The following is a 21,565-nucleotide window of genomic DNA, read 5'->3' as shown; positions in this document are numbered from 1 at the left end:
TCTGCATCAGCGTTCAGCACCAAACTCATCAATGCCATTAAACCCTACTTATCCACCCCCAACCGCTTGGCCATAGCTAGAGCAACTATAGGAGCCAAACTCGATTATTGCAACGCCCTTCTAGCTGGCACCTCCGCCAAAAACATTCACAGACTGCAAACCACACAAAACAATGCCCTCAGAGCCACCATGAGCATCCCTAGAAAAGACCATATATCCCACGCCAGACGTGAAGCCCGGTGGCTCCAGGTCAAAGACCGTATTACTCTGAAAATCCTCACCATCACTCACAGGTGCATCAACAAAACCGCTCCAGCATACCTATCTGAAGCAATATCAAGGACCACATCCACTTGCCCCACCAGAGCTCAGTACATCAACCAGCTACACATACCACGCATAAAGAGAGCCATAGCGGGAGGTCTAGGCTTCTCCTATATTGCACCAAAACTCTGGAAGTCACTCCCTGCCACCCTTAGAGCTGAAACTTCCATCTCTGTCTTCTGCAACAACCTCAAGGCCACTCTCCTCAACTAGCAAGTGGAGGACTGCCTCCTCCACTTCTGCCATGTATATTGTAATATAACACAAATGTAATATAACTATATTGTAACCTGTGTATATACTGCTAATGACTATGTGACTATATTGCAACGTGTATATATATTGCTAATGACCATGTAACTAAGTAACTAAGCGTTGTACTGTAACAAGTGCCACGATGTCCTCGGGCTGTTGTGCGCTATATAAATACGAATAAAACAAAGAAAACAAAACAAAAAACACACTGAAGAGATTAGCAGGCAATACTTGCAATCACAGGCAGGACAGACGCCTCTACCTGGAAGCAATCCAACGATGCAAAACCCCGCCATACCATCCACTCCGGTATAGAACACGTTACCTGGAAGAGTGCCCCTGGCACCACCAGAAAGGTTCTCAGGCGACCCACGGAAGTATGCGGCATTCATCAATCAGTGCCGCCTTAATTTTCTTTGTAGGCCTGGAGCATTTCCAAACGACCAAGCTCGGGTAGCTTTTGTCTTATCATACCTGAGTGGTAGTGCAGCAGATTGGTCGGGGCTGTTGGTAACCCATGACGATCCTCTATTACATGACTTTGGGGGGGTTCCAGAGAGAAATGGAAAAACATTTTGCTCGCCATACCCAGGGACAAGCAGTAGACAATGAACTCTTGTCCCTCCGACAGGGGAGTCAGGACTTGTTAACGTACATTGCTACCTTCAACAGACTGGTTGCTGAAACTAGGTGGCCAGAAAACAAAAGAACCACGTTATTCCATCGAGGCTTACGAGGCGAATTAAAGGACGTCTTAGCCCAGGTGGTTGATCCACCCAGAGACTGTGCAGAATTCATAAATCTGGTCGTGCAGCTAGACCACTGGTTGCAGGACCGAAAGGCAGACCAGTCTAAGACGGACCCTCGGACCGTGTATGTTCGACCAAGGGAAAACACACCCTGTGTACCTGAAAATGCTGTAGAACCCATGCAGATTGGAGGGATACGACCTCCATTAACAAAACAAGAGAGGGACAAAAGAAGACAACAGCTTTGTTTGTATTGTGGGAAACCAGGACATTTCCTGAAGGACTGTCCAGTAAAACCCCCAAGAAGAACAGCCGGGGCCACAGAGAAGGATGAAGCTAAGCAATCGGAAAACTACCAACCTTGACAAACGTAGAGGTCAGTTTGTCGAGTGAGAAGAAAGAGTTGCTGACCTTGCACTTTGCAATACCAGTGATCTTAATTAACCACCAACAGTCGTCAAGAATCCATTCCGTTGATGCATATATCGATAGCGGAGCAGTTGGAAATTATATTGATCAAGAACTGGCAGCAGAGATGGGGCTTCCTTTGTGTTCTAAGGCAACTATGGACAAGGTAACCACCGTGGATGGGACAGAAATCGCTTCCGGACCAGTAACTCAGTGCACAGCCAGGGTAATCTTGCTGTGCCAGGACGGACATCGGGAGTCTATTTCATTCGATCTCATCAAGGCACTTCAGTTCAAGCTATCACTAGGGATGCCATGGTTGGTTGCTCACAATCCTTTGATAGACTGGCGGGCACGAAAATTAACCTTCCCCGGTGACTGCTCACCTGCCTGCTATTACCAAGAGGAGAAACCCGACGTCTGTATCCCCATGACTCCCGGAGCGACAGTATTAACCCTGGGAGCAACTAATACCTTGCCAAGTGAATACCATGATTTCCAGGATGTTTTCCGAAAGGACCAAGCCAATACATTGCCGCTGCACAGGCCCTTTGAGTGTCAGATCGACCTTGTTCCTGGTACACAAATCCCTTGCGGCAGGATCTAAGCTTTCACAGAACCAGAAAACCTTCATTTGAAATCCTATTTAGACCAGTACCTTGCAAACAGATTTATCCGTCCTTCAAAGTCCCCGGCAGCCAGTCCTTTGTCCTCCTACCGAAAAAGGAAGGAGACTTGAGAACCTGTATTGACTACTGCATTGAACCAGATCACCGTGAAGAACCGCTACCCCTTGCCACTTATCCCTGAGATGCTAGACCGAGGTCCGAGTCAGAAAAGGAATGAATGGAAAACCGCCTTCCGTACTAAGTACGGCTTGTTTGAATATCAAGTCATGCCCTTCGGGTTATGCAACGCTCCTGCGGCATTCCAATATTTCATGAATGACGTCTTAAGGGAGTTAATTGATGTGTGCGCCTTAGTGTACATAGACGACATCTTAGTATACTCAGCCTCGGAACAAGATCATGTCAGGCACGTTCGTTCATTCCTCACCAAGCTCCGTCAACATCGCTTGTTTGCAAAGCTTGAAAAATGCTTTTTCCACATCACCGAAGTAGAATATTTTGGTTTTATCCTTACTCCAGGAGGCATCAGAATGGACGTGCACAAGGTAAATGCCATTCTGAAATGGCCTTCACCGACGTCTCTGAAAGGGGTACAAAGCATGCTGGGCTTTGCGAACTTCTACCGCCGGTTCACCCCAGGCTTCTCTCAGGTTGTGCACCCAATCACAGTACTATTATGAAAAAACAATAAAAAGTTTGCTTGGACCGAAGAAGCAGAAGAAGCCTTTCAGGAACTTAAACAAAGGTTTACCTCCGCTCCAATCCTGCGACATCCTCGTCCAGACCTCACTTATGTCGTTGAAACTAATACGTCCAGTCTCGCAATGGGGGCTGTCCTTTCACAGAGAGACCCGGAAACCGGCCAGCTACATCCTGTGGCCTTCTGGTCGAAAACGTTCTCACCTCCAGAGATAAATGATGCCATCACGGACAAGGAACTCCTGGCTATCAAATCCGCCTTTAAAGCCTGGAGGCACTACCTTCTGGGGCCTGACACACCATTACAGTTATCACAGACCACCGAAACCTGCAATATCTCAAAACAGCCAAAGCCCAGTCCTCACGCCAATTACAGTGGGCCCTTTTCTTCGCAGAATATGATTATGTGTTCACATTTCGATCAGGAGTCAGAAACGGAAAGGCGGATGCCTTATCTCGCTTGGGCATAGATGAAATAGTATATACAACTCCAGACCCAGTACCTATTATACCTGAAGACAAACTCTTGGGTATCATGACAGCCTTAACACAAGCAGAACTACGAACAGAAATCCAACGGACAATGAATCCTGATGCCTACCTCGCATGGCAAACTCAAGGAGAACAATATACCATCAAGGACCATCTACCCTTTTTTAGGTATCGCCTATATCTACCCAAGAAGGTATTACAACAGCATATTATTTCAAACGATCACGATTCACTGATCGAAGGGCATCCGGGGATCGCCAAAACCCTAGCTAAGGTGAAAGAGAACTTTTGATGGCCTACCTGGCGTAAGGACATCATTCAGTATATTCAGTCCTGCGGTGTCTGCGCACAAAATAAATCACAGAAACAAAAACCATCTGGTCTCCTACAACCATTGGACATTCCTCCAGTTCCATGGCACACTCTTTCTCTTGACTTCATCACTGATCTACCACCAAGCCAAGGGTTCAACACCATCCTTGTAGTTGTGAACTTATTCTCGAAGATGGCCCATTTTATTCCTCTCAAAAGCCTCCCAGACGCAGCCACTTTAGCAAAAGTGTTCCTGGAGGGTGTGGTTAAGCTACATGGCTTCCCTTCGTTTCTGGTCTCTGATCGAGGCAGCCAGTTTGTTTCAAACTTCTGGAAAAAATGTTGTGCAATGGCGCAGATCGACGTTCTGCTTTCTACCAGTCAGCATCCCCAAACGGACAGCCAAACCGAGAGAACCAATCGGACACTCAAGCAATATTTACGGTGCATGCTGCACCACGAACAAAGGAATTGGAAAGACCTACTATGGATAGCCGAATATGCATATAACAATTCTTTGCATTCAAGCACGGGACAAACGCCCTTCTATACCCTTTATGGCAGACATCCACGTACCTCTGAACTAGACCTTCTAGCCAGCTTGGAAATGCCAGCGGTAAAGACTCTACACACAACCATTACTCAGGCTTTCAAAAGGGCAAAGGAACACCTTATTCATGCCAAAGAAAAACAAAAGAGATTCGCCGACCAACACCGGAAAAAGGCCCCTGATGATCAAGTAGGACACAAAGTTTGGTTAGCAGCTAAATTCGTACCCATCAAGGGAACCCAGACCTTTCATCCCAGATTCTTAGGACCATATATCATTAAGGCAATTATCAACCCAGCAGCCATGAAACTGGATTTACCACCTAATCTACACATCCACCCGGTATTCCATGTGTCCCTCCTGAAACCAATGCAACCCGGCACACAGATTTGGAAACCACCTAAGCCCATACTTGTTGACGGAGAACCAGAATTTGAAGTCAAAGATATCTTGGACTTTAAATACTCTAGGACCAAGCTATATTATCTCGTTGATTGGAAAGGATATGGACCACAAGATAGATCCTGGGAGCCCAGTGAGAATATCCATGCACCACGTCTAATCAGGAAATTCCATCGGAACTTCCCAACCAAACCTGGGCCAGACAGAAGGAACACCATGGGAGGGGCCTTAGGGGGGAGTTCTGTCACGACCCTCGCTCAAAACCCCCTCTGGCAAACCCATTGGCCAGGTGGAGTCAGGACTCGGGCCTCTAGAGCCTGGTATCCTCTTCAAAAGCCCTCATGGGGCCAGTCCTGGTGCCTATGGCGCCAGGCTCATACACCATGAAAAACAATGTGCTTTGGAACTACTTTATTGTATTGTCAGCCAACATGGAGGCTTCCACATAGCTTGGTTCCTAAGAACAAAGCTATGCGGTCTAGTGTTTTGGGTGTGGTAGCCTAGGGACTACTTTACCTGGACTATTTTGTTGGGGCTATTTAAACCACACCCGAGCAAGACGACACGCTTCGCGTTACTTTGCAGCTTGTAATGTGATGCTCACCGTGTCCAGCTATTCCCTCCAACCTCGGAGAAGCAGAACATGCAAGGAGACAACAGGAACATCATTAGCAGCAGCATCTTATCTGCAGTCTTCATCTTTAAACACTTGCAGCTACTGAGAACTGCTTCCTCGAGTCTGCACGCCTCCCGGACACAACAACCTAAAAGAGGAAGATAGAGGCAAAATTAAAGAAAGCAGTAGAGACATTTACAAATTATGAACTGCTCAAAAGGCTTACCTGGCTGGTCGCCTCTCAGCTGGTACCACTCCGGACATTCCACTCACGCTGAAGAACACTGCCACCAACAAGGAAGGAAAACACAGGTTAGCAAAGGCAAGACTTCGCAGCGCTGTGCATAGCGCTTACTTACCGCATCATAGCGCTCTTAATGCGCCATCATTTACCAGCGGGGCTCAACCAAGCCAGTTCGCCGCGCTGAAGCTCTGCATACCTAAGGGAGAAAACAGAGACATTTTAAACAAAGAAAGGCATGCAGGATAGCAACAAAACTAAAGAACAGCAGTAAGACCTACCTGAACAATATCAAACGGGCCTGCGTCAGTGAAGTAACTGGACCACACTCGCCCAAGAAATACAACGTTACCCTGCAAAGAAGGCAGGGCGGAGAGCATGCCTAATTCTACCACAAGGTGAGGAGAGGGCGCCAGAGGGACTGAAATCATACGGGGGTGGAGGGAGGATACTTACCCCAGTCGGTCAGTCTTGAACACTGTCTTCCTGTATTTTCAGGCAGAACCTTCCCCGCAGACCACATCAGGGCAAAGCTGAGAAGCATACCAGCGAGTAACCTGGCTGGGTGGCGTCCCTGTGGATACCAGGTGAACGTAACACCAGGTTTTTAATGAACCAGCCACAGTAGGTGACCATGCCCAGGAAACTGCAAACTTCTGTCACATTCTCTGGGGGCCTTGCTGACATTATGTCCTTGACCTTGTATGGATCGGGGGCAACCCTCCTTCCTTATATACAGAGCTGAAAAACTCAATGCTTGTCTGCAGGAACTCACATTTCTCCCAATGCAGCGTCAAACCAGGGCCTGAATGCGTTCCAGGATTCTCACCAGCCATGCCATGTGGCCACTTCCGACTTGGCGAACACCAGTATGTCGTCACAGATGTTCAAAACACCCTCCAAGTCCGCCAGTGACCCTATTATCAGGTTTTGAAAAACTTCAGTGACTGACGACACCAAAACTGAGGCACTTGTATCTGTACAGACCCCGTGTGTCGCGGACGTCGTGATGTACCTGGATTCTGGGTGCAACATGACCTGGTAGTACCTAGCCCTTAAGTCCAGCTTGGAGAAGAACTTTGCACCCTGCAGTTCTGCGATGATGTAATCAATTGGGGGGATAAGGTGCCTCTCCCGCTTGATTGTCTTTTGGGGGTGGTCGCATGTACACACAAATCCTGGCTGCTTGGGTTTACCAGCGATCACGACGGGCGTACCCAGGGCGCCCGGCCTATGTCCAAGTTTACAAGGTTCTCCAATTCCTTGTCCACTAGGTCTCGTAAATGAAAAGGGGCTCTTCGGTGCTTTAAGACTACAGGTTAGATGGACTCATCAATGTGCAACATCACAGGCTTGCCGACCATCTTGCCAGTCCCTACAAATAGCTCTCCAAACCTCTCGAGGACTGCCTGGACATCTTCCACATACACGCTGTATGCAAAGCTGACGATGCCCAACACTTCTGCAGCAGCACAGCCTAGGACGGTGTTGGTGCTCACATCTGTTCTGAAGAAGTGTGCCTTGATCGAACTGTCACCATGCTCCACCTTTGACACAAACGCCCCTACCAACGGGATGGGCTGGTGTCCCCCAAAGGTGAATATACAAGCCTTTGAACGTTGTAGCATCAGGCGTTCTCTCATGGCCTTGTAGTGTACCCTGGCCATGACATTGACGGAAGCACCTGGTCCACCAACACAGGCACTGGCGACCCATCCACCTGCACCATACACTTCGGCTGCCTCCTGGCCTCCGCTTTCAGGACGTTCACACTCGAGATGAAGAATATGTTCTCGTCATTCTCTGCGTCCTCTAGGTCCTGGCCGGATAGGTCATTCTCCTGATCCACAAGGGCCACATTTGGTGAGCCTTGCTGTTGGAAGAAACCAGCCCGAATGGGGCCTCTCTGGACCACCACTGGCCCCGGAGCCCTGCACATGCGAGCATAATGGTCCATTGTTCCGCACCTTCCACACGCCTTTCCTTTTGCGGGACACTCCGCAGGGTGCGGCAGATCATACCCACACTTCATACATGACTCAAGCACTCAACTGTTCCTGTCCCTATGCTGCTGACGGGCCCCTCTTGCCACGGCCATTGGCACATACCTCTTCCGACGTGCCAGGGCAAATAGCTGCGTCCATCCTTGATGCCCGTGTTTCTGCCACCTCATGTGAACGTCCAAGCTTCAGGATGCGGGGCAACGTGAAGCCAGACTCCCGAGGCACTTGATGCTGGAGTTTCCCAGACACGCATTCTTGTATGAGCTGATTGCGAATCATGGCCTGTTCATTGTCCCAGGTGCATGATATTGCCATTCTTCAGAGGTGGCCATGAATCCCGTCCAGAGACTCTTTGTCCTTCTGCCTTGCACTGCACATGATGAACCTCTCATAGTCTACCTTCGCTATAGGCATAAAGTGTTCACGCAGTGCGTTCTTCGCCTCAGAATAGGACGCATCCACAAGTTGCAGAGACTGAAATATTTCATGCACTGCTGGGTCAGCCGAGTACAAAGGTTTTGCCACCTTACTTTCCTCATCATGCTCTCCTATGGCCTTGAAATGTATGTCCAGCGGTCAATCCAGGATTTCCAGCATGGACCTAGGCTCAATGATATCAAACTCAGGCATTGGGGCTAGTGCACCCTGTTGGCATGGAACTCGGGTACCCTCTTGCGCAGCTGGCGCAGCTCCAGCAGGACCTCCTCCTGCCAGTTGGTCGCCCGCCATGTTGGTGAGCGCACAAGCACCCTTCCTTGTTAGGGGCCGCAACCCACACCAGAATCAAAACAGCAGACCCAACAGAGAGTCCAGCAGGACCAGGATTCTGCACTCCCCCAATGTGTCCTGCCCCTCCACACCATGCAGAGGGGCTGAAGTAAATATTGAGCAAAACTGAGAGGCAGTCCCTCCCAACTGCACACAGTATCAGATCATAGTCACTGAAGAACACTCCTTCTCCACCAAAGATGAATGAATAAAGAAGGAAAATGGTGCGGACCAATGCAGAGAGAGAGAGAAAAACACGTGCTCCCCCTCTTTGTTGCCAAGTCACACGATCTCTCACCTTCCCTTTTCTGATTTAGGGCTTCAAACCCCCAGAATGTAGCAGTATGCCCACGTGGCCGTGGGTTTTTCCCAGAATTTGCCGTGGGAGGCGCACAAGCACTCCTCTATGGAGCCGCAACCTCCCCAATCATGTCCGGCAAAAATAGAGGCAAAAAACACTGCATGGACCGGCTCCGCGGCATGACAGAAAGTTGTTTCAAGCCGCAACTTTTATCTCACCATCGCATTAGCCTAGCTGGTCCGTGTCGGCATGGACAATCACCTCGTCGCTAATGTGGAAGGGGCACTGTGGTAGGAGGCCACCCTGTGCACCGTGAGCCCCCCCCGGCGAACAGACGACTTGTGAGGCTCTGCTTCTCGTCCGGGCTCCACGTGTGCTCTGACAAGCGCACGTGACCTGCCACATTTATGCAAATCCACAAGCGACGGAGTTACGCCACTCCACTGTGTCCTAGTTAAAGGGACACAACACCTGTGAGAGGAAGGGGTTTTAGGGAGTAATGTTTATGGCGGAGAGGGTACAGGGGAAAAGGGGAGCCAGGGGGGTGAAACCCTGCTTTTGAAAGGGTCAGGGCGGGTGGGGGATCTGTGAGAAACCTGAAGATGTCTCAGTTACTAGTGCCTGGGGATCTGTCATCCAGGTGGCCAGGACACGGCCATCGCTATTGGATCCAATTCCTGGGGGCGGACCATTACGGGAGGATCACTTGGATAGGGGGTCTTCGGGGAGTGGAAGTGGGACACTGATGGGTGAGATGCAGTACCCCCTTCCGTATGGCACCTTTTCCCCCATCCTACCCCGTAGGATATTTAAAAGTTTTACCCCCCTTCTCCTACACAAACACTTTCTCACACAGCGAAAGACAATAGACCAACACCAGAGCCGTTCCCCTGACATGTCCCAACACAAGGATCAGGCAGAGTCAGGCAATTGCTGATAACTACACACACCTGACGGCCCATTCCCTTCCCCACAGGGATATAAGGCAGAGCACGAGAGTACATTTTGAGCAAGGCCTAACGCACAAGGAAGCAGCTATTCCGGGACTGCAGTTCAAATGAAGGAGAAAGGCAGTTAAAACTGAAAGGACGACTCAGAGGGAATTGCCTGACCCCTCCCCACCACCCCCTTTCAAACCTTTTTGTTTTGGTACCCCATTGCCATCTGCTGCGGGACCATCTGGGTTAGAGATGAACTTGCCGAAGTCCATTCCTTCGGCCGACACAGACTCAGAGGTATCAGAAGATTTCGAAACCCTGTTCGAGGGAGTCGAGAGTTTTTTCTAATTCAGAACCATCCACAGAAGGAACCCTTACACCCCACAAAAATATCATTGCCCAGTTAACGGCTCATCAGATAAAACCAAAACTAGACTCCCGGAAAATCTAACTAAACTAATTGAATTGCAAGCAAGACCTTTGCTACCGCAGGGGTTACTCCAACCATATCCTGAAGGTGAAGATTTATGTTTCTTAAACTTTAAACGTCTAGCTGAACAACGAGGATGGGAAGAGAACCTTAAAAGATGCTATTTGGCCCCATTGCTGAAAGGCGAACTACAAACCTCCTATCAACTACTTAATCTTACACAGGGGGCCACCTTTCTATGCATCAAAGGGGGTCTGTTAAAAAGAGTGAGGCAAACCTGCAATTTTTATCAGCAGAAGTTGAGGACCATTACATTGAACCTGGGAGAAGCTCCCTTAGAAATGGGGAAATGTGTTAAAAACAATGTGGCTCTTTGGATCAATGGTAAATACCTGGAAGAACTGATGGAGATGATCACCCTGGAACAATTTACTAATTCCTTAACCCCTTTTTTGCAGAAAGCCGTTCTACAGTTAAATTGACCTACCCTAGCCATGGCCATTGAAACTGCACAAAACCACTCCAATGAAGCTAAACAATTCCATTCGCCCATCATTGGGAGGAAAGGAAAGATCATACGCCTATCCACCAACCTCAACCTCAGGGAATAAAAACAAGGGGGATCGTATAAAATCAAAGAGGGGATGTCACGGGAAAAAGTAGAAATCAGAAGAACTAATACTAAGACCAAAGAAGAAAGACCAAAGGAGGAAATACAAAGAAGCAGACCACCTCCTCCTATCTGTTTCTCCTGTAGAGAAACAGGGCATGTAGCTAGACACTCTCCAAAGGATCTGAGGGATGAACCTATGGAAATAGGCTGTTTAAAGGGTGATGAATGGGAAGAACCTGAAGAAGATCTAGAGACCTTTAGTATCTGTTTATGTCAATCTTCTGATTTTACATACGAAAGGGCTTGGGTGAACGGGAGGCAAGTAAAGTCCTTGATTGGCTCAGGTAGTAAACAGACTACTATACGGGCCGATTTAGTTACAAAAAAGGACCTGGAAAATGCAACCTTAGTTAGAGTTACCTGCGTGCATGGGGACAATGAAGAGTACCGGAGAATACCTGTGTGCATTAATATCCGGGGTGAGTCTTGTGAAATATCATCAGCCATAATTCCTGGACTCCGGCAAGCAGTTATTCTGGGGTGGGATTTCCCTACCTTCTCTACTCTCCTACAGGAAACTCCACCTCCCTTTGGAGATTTTCTACCTCAGGGCTGCTGGCAAGCAGACTACTATTCCCAAAATTCTCCAATATGGGACTGGGAAAACTCTGAACACCTGAAACCTGAAACAACCCGTAAAACCCAATTCACAGGTTACTGTAGCGAGACCGGTAAAACCTCTACACCTCTACTGACATCGACCACCACAAATCAACGGTATATGCGAGAGTGCTTGAGCATCTCTCATCCCTGTTCTCTCCCAGGTCCTGACAACAGGGAACCTGGAAAAAGAACAGACATATCCACCCCGCACAGGGGAAGGGTATATGAGAAACATGAAGGTGTCTCTTAGTTCCCAGGGATCTGTCATCCAGGTGGCCAGGACACGGCCATCGCTATTGGAGGTGGACCAGTGCAAAAGCATCACTTGGATGGGGAGGGTCTTGGGGGAGTGGAAGTGGGACACTGACGGGTGAGACGTGGTAGCCCCTTCCTTATGACACCTTTTCCTAATCCGACCCCGTAGGATATTTAGAAGCTTTACCCCCCATTTTCCTACACAAACACTTTCTCACACCGTGAAAGGCAATGGACTAACACCAGAGCCATTTACCTGACATGTCCCAACACGAGGGTCAGGCAGAGTGAGGCAATTGCTGATAACTACACACACCTAGCGGCCCTTTCCCTTCTGCATAGGGATAAAAGGCAGAGCATGAGAGCACACTTTGAGCAAGGCCGAATGCACGAGGAAGCAGCTATTCCAGACGGCAGTTCAAACGAAGGAGAAAGGCGGTGGAAACGTAAAGGATGACACAGAGTGAATTTCCCTTGCCCTTTTCAACCCGGAGCTGCAAAGCCTTCGATAAAAGAACAGTAAGACTGGGAATTAGAGCTGGCGATTGGTGTGGCAGATGCCAATGGTACACAGGGCCCTTCTGCACTGATAGCCAGGGCGGGGAATAGAGCTTGCCGCCGTGGTACCATCCTTGATTCAAGCAGAAGAAAAGCCAGCAAATTCATCACAGCCGGTGAGTAGGGGAAAATTGATAGCGGCCTGAACTCTGTTAAGCTCAAAGTTGCAGTGGCAACATTTGCGTAAAAGAAAAGAAGATAATAGAGTGGTCTGGCACCGAGTGGGTGCTCATTCGAAAAACTCTAACAAATACCCCGCTCCTGAACAAGGGGAATATGTTAAACTAAGAAAACTACAAGAACCAAGAAGTCCTAGGGGGAGGTTAGCGAGAAAAATCAAAGTGGTCATACAAGGGGTCAAGCCAAAACCCCTTGTACTGTCAAAAGGCTTTGACATATTGTGAAGTGAACTGTGTTACTGAAGGGAACACTGCATAGATTATCATAAAGTGAAACCTAGACTTGCCATAGAAACATGGAGTGACCCAGCGAGATATGCTCGCCCTTCGGAGGTCTCTATATAAAGTGACAAGTGTTTTGGAAAGCAGATGAAGGAGGTCTGAGCCCAGACGAGGGGGACCTAAGTAAAGGGGACACCAGTAACCAAGTGAATTGTATAAAAAGACATTGAGATTCCTGAATATTGAAAGATGATGATGAATTGAAAAGCTAAGTGAACTGCATTGTGATGACAAACGTCAAGCCGACTGAGGGAGGTCCACAGTGAGTTGATGGTCTGAGCCCTATTAAGTAAGGCTGATGTTGTGAAGGGGATCGGAGTCCGGCGGAGGGGGATCCTCGGGTGAAGAGTAATCTCCCAATGTGAAGATTAATAGAAGGAACTTTTGTTTGTTGTTTGTGATAGATCAGGCCCTCTGAAGGAAGAGACTTTGCATGAAAGAGACTTTGGCACAGAAGGACCTTATCTTGTAAAAAGGAACTGTAAACTTGTGCTGGAGAAGCCCAGAAGTGTGCTGTGCTCAAGAGTCCAGCCTTGTCCCATGCTTCATACTTGGGGAAGGAGACCCCGGCTTTAACATCCTGATTTATCATTTGAGAACACTTCTTTCTTTCTTTGTGAACATTATCCCTCACTATTTTGTATTTATCGGTAAGGACTGGCAATAGGTTTTTCCTAGTATAGGGCCTTTTTATTTGACTAGACTCCACTAGTACTGTATTATCATTATTTGATGGTTGTAGCTTGCTCCCATCTTAGATTTAGGTTTAGATTAGGCGTTTATCTCATCCATTTCTACAGTTTAATAAACACCCAGGAACTGTGATCACTGATACCAGGTCTTCCATACAGACCAGCTTCCAGGGGGTTTCACCCCCAAAAGTGATATTGACAAATGTTGAAGGAGCACCAAATCAGTCTTTTTAGTATGTGGAAATATTTGAAAATATCACATGGACCCACTGCTCAACAAATGTCTGGGATAGATACCCCCTGGCCTGAGCCCAAGAAACTGCCATTCCTCTTGTGGAACACGACGGAATCCATTTAAGTAAAAGTACCCTGGTACCTTATAGGCCTCAGTGATATTTTCCCAAATCCATCTACTAATCATTGCTACAGATTCCTCCCTACCCAGGGTATTCCCCCAAATGTAACAAACAGGTTATCCGATGTGCACCAACTATGACACCTTTCCAGATAGAGCAGTACCGCCTGCTTTACATCCAGGAGAACTCAGGATTCTTCACTTGGAAAATCCAGGCACAGAAAATGTCCCGCAGCACCACCCCCTGAGATTGATGGAATTTAGAGATCACTTTGGGTGTACATTTTGGGTTGCTCCGTAATACCTCCAGGCAAAACAAGGTATGTGCTTAACAATGCCCCCAATTCCATCAGTCATCTGGCCAATGTAATTCAAACCAAAAAGACTACCTTCATAATGAGGCACATTATATCCAGCGACTCGAGGGGTTCAAATGGCAGACCCTACAATGTCTTTAGAACTAACAGCAAATCCCTAGCTTGTACCCCCTTATGCTATTAAGACCTGCATTGGGTTGTGAGAAACCTGAGGGTGTTCTCCCCAGTAGACCTTGGGAAACCCTTATACAGATGGCCAGCGGAGGGCTGGCACTCTCAGATCCCAATGTTGGGGTGGACGCGCGACGCAGGATCACCTGGGTAAGGGGCTCTGGGATTATGCTCAGGGGAATGTCCCAGGCGTGCCCTGGTATTGTGCTTAGGCAGGAGAGGCGTACCAGATCTCTGAAGCCTTTATAGGCTACACTACATCTGCCTCACCTCCTCCCATTAAATCTCTCCTACACAAACCCACTAACCCCTCCAAACGGAGCTGATCCCCTAGGATCTCAAACCCTGTCATGTTCAGAAACTTTCTCTCCCAAAAACGCTGTCATCCTGTTCACTATCCTAATACTCCCAAGCATTCTTCTTCCTATGCCTTGGATTATTCTTTCCCACAATCCCCACATGCTCAGATAACATACCACAGTTCCCATAATCAACCTGGACTATTTTACCATCTCAGTTATTCCGGTCTGCTTCAAGAATCCAGTCCCTCTGATTACCCTTTTCCGAATCACCCCAATCCCCTATGTTCCGTTCTCCATCCCGGTTATTTTCATCTATGGCCCCAACCTTCCCCATTTTCATCCCGTAGGCTATTTTGACACGCCAACCCCCTCCCTTTCCAATACGAAAACTTTTTCACCTTGTGACAGAAAATGGACTAATGCTAATGTTTACCTGACATGTCCCAACGCGAGGGTCAGGCAATGAACTTAAACCATAGACACCTGACAGCCCTTTCCTTTCCCCACAGGGATAAAAGGTGGAGCAGGAGAGTACAGTACGAGCAAGGCGAGAAAGGCAAGCCTAGCAGAGATCACGATGAGACCGCTACCAAGCGGCAGTTAAAGAGAAGGAGAAAGGCGTCAGGAAGCGAGAGGGTGGCGAGGCTGAAAGTGACCTTGCCCTTTTTGCCATAGACCCGCAAAACCTTTGTGGAAGAAAGCGAACAATAGCACGAGTGTCATGCAGCAGATGTGAGCGGTACACGGGGCAAGCTTATGCCGATAAGCAGGGGCGAGGGAAGCTCCCGCACCGGTGGTGCCGGCCTTGACTCCGGAGGAGCCAAAAGCCAAGCAGTGCAACACCACTGGTGAGTCGAGGGGAGAACGGATAAGAACCAGGATGTGTTGAGTAATAATCGCAGGAATGGCAGGCTTCAAACTAAAGGTATTGAACTGTAATTGAACTGATAAAAGTGTGAAGGGGAGACCAGCTGCAGAGGGAACGCAGCACCATGTGGGTGCTAATTCGAGAGACTCTAGTCGAGCCCCATATAAAAAAAATTACACCTACCAGAAGGCCGTAGGAAGGCCGGCGAAATAGGTAAAAGTGGTCATACCGAGGGTCAAGCAAAATCCCTGTACAATCGAAAGACTTTGATCTATAAGCACGGTGAAAGAAAGGGAAGAGAATCCCATAGCGAAAATGAACATTAAGAAACCAAGGGAATTGACTCATTTTAAAGTCAAGAGGGGTCAGACCCCGACCGAGGGAGATCCAGGGGTGTAGCCATCACCTGAGAAGTTAAAAAGGCAGAGAAGAGTCCAAGCCCGGACGAGGGAGATCCGGGGTGAAGTTAAACTCAACGCTGGCAGTCAAGAGAGGTCCGTGCCTGAACAAGGGAGATCCAGGGGTGAAGTCGTCCCCAAGGGCTGGCAGTCGAGAGAGGTCCGTGCCCGAACAAGGGAGATCCCAAGAGTTAAGCTACCACCCAAAGTTTACTGAGAAAAGAATAAGAGATGCAAAGAAATAATTGAGCAAGGGTCAGCCCAGAAGAGGGGGAGCCAATGGTGAAGCCATAACCCTATTTGTACAGTGGATTGCAATTAAGAAAGGTCAGATTTGTGAAATACAATACAACAAGGGGCAGCCCAGAAGAGGGGGACCCAGAGGGGAAACCATCACCCATATGGAACTTTGATAACGAACTTTCATTTGATAAAGGAACTTTTGTTTTTGATTATCTGAACGCATCAGACCGAAAAGCAAGAGACTTTCTAAGGAAACGAGACTTGGTCATTGATGGTCTTGGGAACTGTCATTGGAACTGTCGTCTCATGCTAGAGAAGCCCGAGACTGTACTGTGCTCCTCCAACTGCATCTTACCCCGTGCTCAAAACGTGGGGAAGGGAGACACAGGCTACTTCCTCCTGACTTTTCATTTGAGAACACTCCTCTCCTTTCATGAAACTTAACCCTACACCCTTCGCGTAAGGAATTGGCAATAGGGTTTCTTAGTATAGGCCCTTTTTTTTGACTTGACACCACTAGGACTGCCTTATTTTCATTTGATGGTGGACACCTGTCCCCATCCTAGATTTAGATTTAGATTAGGTGTTTTTCCAACCCACATGCAAACTTTCATTTTTCAATACACACAGTTGAACTGAGATCACTTGTGTCTGTCTTACTTGTGTCACCATGAGTTTCTCACAGGGTGTAGCTCTTCAACAATTTTGAAACCAACGTCTCCCCTCTGAACCTCCCCGTAGGCTTCTCATACCACTTTATTGGCCACCCATTAAGCTCTAAGGCGACAGAAAGCCAAATGTCAAAGACATTTTTTAAGAACTGTAACAGAGTATGAATGGAGTTGGAGCAGCCTGCAATTTAGAGTACCATGATGAAAAGGAGTGCCAGTGTTTATAATATGTCTTTCTGATAGCAGGTCGCCTTGGCGTCCTGTAGAACTGTGGCCAGTTGAGAGGACAACACATGTCTCTGAAACCTTCCCTCTCAATCTCCATACCCACTCCCACTGTATTCTCCTGCCTACGTCAGGATTAATTCTCAATGACGGTTCAAACAACTGGCCACAGGATAACCATGTCTAGAAATAAAACAACTAACATTGTTGGGAATGGGGCTTTGAGAAGAGTATACCGATGTGTTGGTCCATGTTCCTGAGCCGACTACTTTACAAGCCTTGATTGATCAGGTCATCAGAATTGACCATTTCTTAATGGAGAGACACACCAAGCAGAGAAGAATCAATTGTTCAGGGACACAGAGTCCTTCTTGTGTTGCCCTCCTCCCTGTGCCAATACCAACCCCTAGAGAGACTACACCAGAACCAATGCAAATCAGAACCCTTTGGTGCACTTTTATGAAAGCAGAGAACATCAGGGTAGAACTGTCTTATATTGTGGGGGTTCAGCCATTTCTCGAGAAACTGCCAAGTATGTTCTGCAAGGCTGGCAGAAAACGTATGACAAAATGTTAAATAAGGACTGAGTGCTATAAATCATTCCTACAGGAGACAGTTAAAAAATACAGGTTCATGACTGAAATGAAACCTGTAGACAATATTATAAAACCATACATATTTACAAACCTGTACAAGTGTAAACAACTATAAACAACATATGTTCACATCATTAGTGCAAAAATAGCGAAAGATACATAAAACATACAAAACATGCCACACGGATTCGAATGAATGAAAAAAACAGTTTATTTGATATGCAGTTTGAATAAAATACTGCAGTCCTAAACTATTAAGATTACTTGGCCTGTAAGAGCAGGCTAATTGTTACCTGACATGTTTAATTCCTATCAAAACGTTGTGTGTTACTATAGGAAATTCTTCTGGGGATTTCTGTGGTTATTTTCTGTTCGCATGGCAACAAAACTAAACAAAAGGTGTTGCTCGCTCCTTATTATTCTGTGGTAACCTGTATCATGAAACACATATGAACAGCTTATGATTAGTTGTTCATTGTAATTTGGAGGATATAATCAATAAACTCATTGTGGGGGTCTAGTAGCCTTAACTAAATGCAGTGTCACTGTTAGCTAGCTCACCTATTCGAATTCTTGTGAATAGGACTGGTGGAGAAGTTCAATTTCCCACATCACAAGCGCGTGAAACTATAGGTCAGTGACAAATGATGTCACTTGTAATGGTCAACAATATGCCTATCACCAAAGCAATTGCTTACTCGGAAAAGTGTTCTTCAGTTTCTTGTGGACTTCCCTTTTCTGTATGGATATATTCTTCAAGAATAATATAGGTCATCAGCTCAAGATGCAAAATTACGAATGGCAAGCGTCTGAAATGCAATCAAAATGTCCATTCAGAATGTGCCTTTATTCGCAGTGTATTACAATAATAAAACACAAGGGAAAGAACACCATACTAAGAAATAGTGCACCATAAATGCTTTTGACTATAGGAAGTAAGGTAAAAATGCTTACTTTATAAGGTACTCTACTGAACAAAGATAGAGACCAAGCACACCATTTTTTGGGAAAAAAGAATACAGAGTATTATATTGTTTAGAGCTCCAAAGGCTCCCTGGTAGTTAATAAAAATCAAGGGTGCAGGGGAGAGCGAATGACTCTGGTATCAGAAGTCAAAGAAATAATGAGGTAAATGAAGAACTCAAATAATCTATGGGCACTCCCGTCCCCTGCACACCTATAAACACTGGCAATGACGTCCATTGAAAATTAGTTCAAAACAAGGCATAACTTAGTTTTCAAAAATTGATTAGCAGATTTTGCTAATTACATTTTTTTGATTAGCAAATGAACTAATTTGATTAGCAATTTTGTACTAATATTGAATGTCACCAGAATTAGTTGTACCCCAAGATATAGAATTAGCAAGAATGCAGGAATGATTTCTGTGTTCCTCTGAAGTATAAATAACATCAGTGCAATGTCTGTAAAATGTAAAGGTTCGCTGCATGAATGTGGCCAAACAAATAAAGCTCTAAAAACTTTTTTCAGTTCAAGGATGTGTGGCTGCTTCATTCAGTCAGTGTTGCAGGACAGTGCTGAGTCCTTCATATTGTTAACAAGACATCAATTAAAGACTTAGTGTGTGCATGGAATTTATATTTTATTATATCAAGTTAACACATAGGGCTCCAGGACGAATATTCTGCCTACCAAATGCACACAGCCCTGCAATTTTAACACAGCCTGCTCAGAAAAGCATTCTAATATTCTTTACATTGTGATTGAAAGATGGCTTTCTGCCAGCACTGGCAGTGCTTTTAGTGCGGGGCTGAGCGCAAGCAAGTGGCTGGTATTGATATTTCTCCCACCCAAATGGGCAGGAGAAAATTGATTCCCAGCGCAGCCACCTGCACCGCCCAATAACACATCCTGCTTGCAGAAGGCCTTTGAATAGTCTACATTAAAAAGATATTTTTAGAATAAAAAGTTGGGGTGAGCTTTGCTTACCTCTTAGGCCCGTTGTTATCAAGTGGAAAGGTCGTCTCTGCCTAATCTTCCTCTACACTGCAGAACAATTCCTACAAAATAGGGAAAAAGCAACTCGTTAGCTACCCACAACAATGCACACTCACTCTTGGGGGGGGGGGGCTCGAGAATCGACAGCCGAACAAATGCCAGCGCAGCCACTTGCCAACATCCAGCCCAGCAATCGGGGACAGTGTTAGGGCCTTTCGTGTTACAAACAAAAGAGGCCTCGAGCCTCTATGGGGAGCGGGCCCAGCAACTGCCCCCATGTTTCCAGTCCGCAAAGCGGTGTTAGAGAGTAGCTATCTCTAACACCCAGCACCCATCGTAATAACGCAGCTTGCTCGTAGAAGGCAGCAGGCTGCGTTATTACGGCAGCGGGTGCTGGTTTAGGTATCTGACAATAATATTTCTCCCGCCCATTCGGGCGGGAGAAATATTATTCTCAGCCACTTGCTAGCACCAGCACCCACAGTAATAACGCAGCCTGCTGATCGCAGAAGGCCTTTCAAGTAAAAGTACCCCGCTACCTTATAGGCCTCAGTGATATTTTCCCAAATCCATCTACTAATCATAGCTACAGATTCCTCCCTACCCAGAGTATTCCCCCCAAATGTAACGAACAGATTATCCAATGTGCACTAACTATGACACATTTCCAGATAGAGCAGTACTGCCTGCTTTACATCCAGGAGAACCCAGGATTCTTCACTTGGAAAAGCCAGGCACAGAAAATATCCAGCAGCACCACCCCCTGAGATTGATCGAATTTAGAGATCACTTTGGGTGTACATTTTGGGTTGCTCCGTAATACCTCCAGGCAAAACAAGGCCTTCTGCGATCAGCAGTCTGCGTTATTACTGCAGGAGCTGGTGTTAGCAAGTGGCTGAGAATAATATTTAAAGCGTTTGAATACATTTTAAGTGTGGCGCAGTGCTGGAATTACAAACACAGAGCTCTGTGTATCTATTGAATTCACTACAATTCCCATGAGTCTCTTCACAGAACGCTAGTACGTTTGTCAAACCGGCATACCGTGTATATAACGCGGCTGTTGCTTAGCAACAAGCAGTTGTTTGTCACAGCGGCGGCAAGGCAAAGCAGTTTACTTGTGTTATTCAAGAACGTCTGAATCCACCGTAAGAAATATGGACACAACTTTGATCTGATGACACGAATGGGCATGGGCACAGCGACTAGTAAGGAATATGTTCTATCCCATAGAATGTGAAAGGATTTCACCATGATCGCATTTGAATACATTTTAAATATGGCGCATGGCTACCAATGGATACTGTCCTTCACCTGAATACAACCTAGAGGTGAGCATTATGGGAATCCTTTCCAGTGTACTTTCCAGTAAATAATTCGAATCTACAGAGCATGTATTTCGTGCTCATACTGAATAATTAACCATTTGGTTTAGCGGACCAACTGTTTGATTCAAGGCATACCAATTGAATAACTTGGTACACACAGAAGTGATAAAAGCAGGCACTGACACACACATACCTGTATTGCAGGATAATGAACTTACTCTGAAGGTTTCATCATACACAAGCTAAACCTGGCTACCCATAGATGAAAGCGAAATCTCCTCTCCTTCTTAGATCCAGGTACTATGACGCATCCATGCATCCACATTTATTAGCTAATAGGTGTGGAAATAAATGTGGACATCTTCAATCATTTATAACTATGTGTCATTTGTATTAATTGCAGGGGACACTTCATTACCACACTAGAACAAGAGTAACCATTACTCCACATGGTGATATGATCTTATGTTAACTGACAAAGAGAGGTTGGAATACAGGACTACTTCTACAAAAAGGAAACTAATGCACGATTATTTGGCATTATAATGTACATGAAAATATTCTTTTGAATTGTAAATAAGACTTTGTTGCTCCTGAAGAAGAGGAATCATCTCTCGAAACTCGTTGAGCTTTTTATTGAATCTTTGCAATTTCTATGTTTTGAATTTGATGGTGAAGAAATCATTTTGTATTAAGATGATGGTATCAGGCATATGTATGAGAACAATACATACACATGAAACCGACTATTGTTTCTTAAATTTTGAATTGAA

General features: G+C 46.4%; 1 protein-coding gene across 10 annotated transcripts in view; it reads right to left on the bottom strand.

Moving 5' to 3' along the window:
- Positions 1-21,565, bottom strand: part of HLCS (holocarboxylase synthetase) — a 1,696,783-nt gene that overhangs the window by 1,310,906 nt on the left and 364,312 nt on the right. For 7 of the 10 annotated variants that reach the window (XM_069636100.1, XM_069636108.1, XM_069636101.1 and 4 more), the window contains exon 2: positions 19,456-19,526. The gene's annotated coding sequence lies outside the window, so the exon portion shown is untranslated. Of the gene's footprint in view, positions 1-18,203; positions 18,315-19,455; positions 19,527-21,565 lie in introns of all 10 variants that reach the window. The other 3 variants (XM_069636104.1, XM_069636105.1, XM_069636106.1) reach the window with 1 other exon arrangement.

The sequence above is a fragment of the Ambystoma mexicanum genome, chromosome 7p (assembly GCF_040938575.1).
Source record: "Ambystoma mexicanum isolate Mex_15411 chromosome 7p, UKY_AmexF1_1, whole genome shotgun sequence".
Taxonomy (NCBI): domain Eukaryota; kingdom Metazoa; phylum Chordata; class Amphibia; order Caudata; family Ambystomatidae; genus Ambystoma; species Ambystoma mexicanum.
Note: the sequence above shows the minus strand (reverse complement) of the source record. Positions and strands in the feature narration are given on the sequence as shown.